Source organism: Pseudorca crassidens, chromosome 13 (assembly GCF_039906515.1).
Source record: "Pseudorca crassidens isolate mPseCra1 chromosome 13, mPseCra1.hap1, whole genome shotgun sequence".
NCBI classification, from domain to species: Eukaryota; Metazoa; Chordata; class Mammalia; order Artiodactyla; family Delphinidae; genus Pseudorca; species Pseudorca crassidens.
The window spans coordinates 35,324,563-35,329,071 of record NC_090308.1 but is presented as its reverse complement, the minus strand read 5'-3'; the positions used below and the strand labels follow the sequence as shown (position 1 = coordinate 35,329,071).

General features: G+C 40.2%; 1 pseudogene; it reads left to right on the top strand.

Annotated features, from left to right (window-relative positions):
* Window positions 1–2,811: 2,811 nt before the first annotated feature.
* LOC137204979 (transcription factor BTF3 pseudogene) lies at window positions 2,812–3,512 on the top strand (annotated as a pseudogene).
* Window positions 3,513–4,509: the final 997 nt, after the last annotated feature.

Here is a 4,509-nt window from a genome sequence, read left to right as displayed (position 1 = left end):
TCACCTAAGCCAGAGTCTCAGCAAAGCTCTTTACTCTGTAGTTGAGTACATTATCAGAATTTTGCATCCTTAAGAACTTAGGTTATCTGTGACATGTTCCTGTGTCCTTAGAAAAAGGGCAAGTGTCAAAATGCCTGAATAGTACGTTGCTTTTTAAAGACTTTTTGGTGAGTGGGTATTTTAAACAAAATTGAGTCCCTGCTTTCAAAGCTTAACAAATTCACTTTTTTTTCCCTTGGCAACCAAGTAGTACTTAGCAGTTTTACTGGCTCTAACCAATCTCTTCCAGCTAGGCAAGGATAGCTGTTTTCTTTGGCCTGACTATTTGGAATCATCTGCAGGAATTTGGTTGGTCGAAAATATGCTTGACAGTTGAGTCCCCCTTCTCTCTGCCTTGGCTCTGTAGGCAGAGCTTGTTAAATTATTCTGTGTGAGTGTGTTGGTACCTGAAGTATGTGTATTTGCACATGCCACAAGGGTCTTATTCAATAATTTATTACTTTGATTCCTTAAGTAGACACTTGTGACCTGAGTAAGAATTCCTCTAAATGGACTTACCCAGTTATACTTGGGAAGTAAACTTTCTCTTGTTTGGAAGTTTAGGTTTAGAAAATGTTTGCATTAGCCCTTAAGTATTTGACATGGTATAGGATATAGAACATAGTATAGAAAGGCAAGATTAAACAAACTACAGGCCCTTCTGTGAAGGATTCTCATTGAAACCTTTCATTGCCTGGTTTGGTCTAATGTTTATGTCCTTGAGTGATGTGGGCTCCACTTCATCATGAATATGATTTCACACTCTTGTAATCTATTATTACCTTATTAGATTACTTGATTAATATCTAAATTTAATTTTACTTCTTTGTATCTAACTTGTATTCAGTCACTATAAAGTAAGAAATTATCTTACCATTAATTACTATGAACACCCATTCTTCCTAATCACTTCTTAGATTGTAAAAATAGATGTAGTCAGGATGAATCTCTGACTCTAAAATTGAGTGTAACAATATAAGTTTAGGGCTTCCCTGGTGGCACAGTGGTTAAGAATCCTCCTGCCAATGCAGGGGACACAGGTTCGAGTCCTGATCTAGGAAGATCCCACATGCCGCTGAGAAACTAAGCCCGTGTGCCACAACTACTGAGCCTGTGCTCTAGAGCCCGCAAGCCACAACTACTGAGCCCGTGTGCCACAACTACTGAAGCCCATGTGCCTAGAGCCTGTGGTCCGCAACAAGAGAAGACACCACAATGAGAAGCCTGCGCACCGCAACGAAGAGTAGCTTGTGCTCGCCACAACTAGAGAAAGCCCACGTGCAGCAATGAAGACCCAACGCAGCCAAAAATAAGTAAATAAATAAATTTATAAAAAAATACATATATATGTTTAAAATTTTTTTTTTTTTTTTTGTGGTACGCGGGCCTCTCACTGTTGTGGCCTCCTCCGTTGCGGAGCACAGGCTCCGGACACACAGGATCAGCAGCCATGTCTCACGGGCCCAGCCGCTCCACGGCATGTGGGATCTTCCCGGACCGGGGCACGAACCCGTGTCCCCTGCATCGGCAGGCGGACTCTCAACCACTGCGCCACCAGGGAAGCCCTAAAATTTTTATATAATTCAGCTTATTCTCTATGTTGCACTCTCTTTCTCTTATAGTGGGGTAGAATATTGCCATTAATTTGGGATTTCCCCTCCTTCACATTTCTTTAGGATGTATATTTAAAAATATATCTAAGAATTTGGAGAGGATAAAAGACATTGGGGGAGGGGATCCATGTCATATTTGCATGGAGATAGCAAATGAGATATCTACTCTCCTAATTTGTCCTAAGTTATCACTCCACTTGGTTTGCTGCCAAGATGTCCTCAGCTTCCTAGGCATACTTTCTTTGGTTGTGAGGGCTCTTTTTCCTGATTCTGTATCACTCATAGGAGCAAGGAATCTTTCTGTTTCTCTCAGCCATCTCTGTGAGGCTGTTCATGGTCTTTTCAACTGAAGGTGTCACAGAGCCTTTCCCTTTCTAGGTACTTGTCTACTGAGAGAAAGAAAGAGAGACAGACAGACCGACAGACTGATTATTGACGTGTGTATCTATAAACAACTCTTAGAACAAGTATAGACAATTTGTTGTTTCTGGAAGCTTTTCCTAGGAACCAGGTTCCTTTTGTTTCAGTGCTCCATAAACACTCAGATCTTTCTCCCTTGGGCCTTCCCTCTGAGAAGTGGGGTACAAGATCCTCCCTCTGGGATCCAGGGAGGTTTTTGCTCTCATTTGACCTTCGTTCCATCTTTTTCCATCTCCCCTGCTGGAAAAAAGATTTTCTAGTCTGGATAAAAGTCAGATTACCTTCAATTAAAAAAAATCTCTTTAACAACAACTAGGAAAACTTTCCTTAAATCAACCCTAAGTCAAGGAACGTGGAGCAGACGGTCTGCTCAAATTAGGGAAAAGGAAAGCAAGAAATTCTGGAAGGAAAAAAGGAACATGGGTGAATATCACAGAAGTATTATCCCACCACATTTAGGTCTTAATTGTCTATACAAGTTACCGCTATCTGAGCCTTGTGAAAAGAAATTAAAATCTTCTCTGTTTTTTTGGAAATTTCCTTGGAATTGAACCAGTTGATTCAATCATCCAAGGGATGGTTTTCTAAGCATCTTGTCTCTTATCTTTCCCCCTTATGCTACTTCTTTCATTAAAGAACAAAAACAAAAAACTCCATAAGTGTGTGGGAGAAGGAAAATAAAGTAGAACAAAAATTCAAATCGCTCTAGCTGCCATCTTGCGTCCCTGCGTGTGTGCGCCTTACCTCAGCTGGTCTGCCCGAGACCCCCTGATCGCCAACCCTAGTCCCCCGCACGGCCCCATTTCTGCTCCAAAAAGATGAAAGAAGCTATCATGAACCAAGAGAAACTCGCCAAACTGCAGGCACAAGTGTGCATTGGTGGGAAAGGAACTGCTCACAGAAAGAAGGTGGTTCATAGAACAGCCACAGAAGACTACAGAAAATGTCAGTTCTCTTTAAAGAAGTTAGGGGTGAACAATATCTCTGGTATTGAAGAGGTGAATATGTTCACAAACCAAGGAACGGTGATGCACTTTAACAACTCTAAAGTTCAGGCATCTCTGGCAGCAAACACTTTCACCATTACAGGCCATGCTGAGACAAAGCAGCTGACAGAAATGCTACCCAGCATCTTAAACCAGCTTGGCGCGGATGGTCTGACCAGTTTAAGGAGACTAGCTGAAGCTCTGCCCAAACAATCTGTGGATGGAAAAGCACCACTTGCTACTGGAGAGGATGATGATGATGAAGTTCCAGATCTTGTGGATAATTTGGTGAGGCTTCCAAGAATGAAGCAAACTGAATTGAGTCAACTTCTGAAGAAGATAAATCTTGAAGAAGTTACTGGGAGATGCTATTTTATATTAAGACTGCTTTTTAAAATTTTGTTTATGGATCTGATAAAATCTAGATCTCTAATATTTTTAAGCCCAAGCCCCTGGACACTGCAGCTCTTTTCAGTTTTTGCTTAATACAATGTCATTCTTTGCAGCTAATTAAGCTGAAGAAGCCTGGGAATAAAGTTTGAAACAAAGGTTAATAAAGTTTCCAAAAAAGAAAATATTCAAATCGCTAGTAGTTTTTTCTTATAAGCTAACATAGAGAAAGACAAATTGCTGGCAGGGTTTGGTACATTCTCTGACTTTCTCTAACCTAAATTATGCTTTTTCTGAGAGTTGTTTATAAATACACAGGTCAGTAATCAGTCAGTCAATCTCTCTCTCTGTCTCTCTCTCTTTCACATATCCCAGGAGAGCAAGTACCTAGAAAAAGGTCCACAAGTTTAATGTGCTCATAGTTGACATCATTGCTCATTTTGGCACTCTATCACCTGGAGTCTGGTGACCAAGTTTTTTCAACAGTTATTCCATGTAGTCACTATCAATCACAGTTGACATACAAGATGAAATTTGTTTGATATCCTTGCCTAGTGGTTAAAAAAGTGTGCTCTGTTACCATACTGCCAGTGTTCAAGTCGCTGTTCTATCATTTATGAACTGGGGAAACGGTTTGGGCAAGACATTTAACTTTTCTAAGCCTCAATTCTTTATGAAGTAATAATAAGAACTACCCAAAAAGTTACTGCAAAAATTAAAGGGAATAGTCTATGTAACGAGCTTAGAGTAGTGCCTAGCCCACAAAATACTTTAGCTTTTATTAATATTACTACTATTACTCATATGAGGTGTTTTCTATTTAGAATATCCAGGGAAAGGTTGACATATGATTCCAAATTTGTGAAAATTCCATCTGCCTAGAGTTTCTCAAATGTAAGAAAGGTTTTATGATGTAATTGGGAGAATATGTGAGTAACCATTCTTGGAACCCTTGATTGTGGGGGCAGATTGGCTGTACCCATTAGTGATTGGAGCTGGAACAAGAGCTATCACTGTCTACGCTACACCATTTTATTAGGAGTCAGTGTGGATAAAACCCC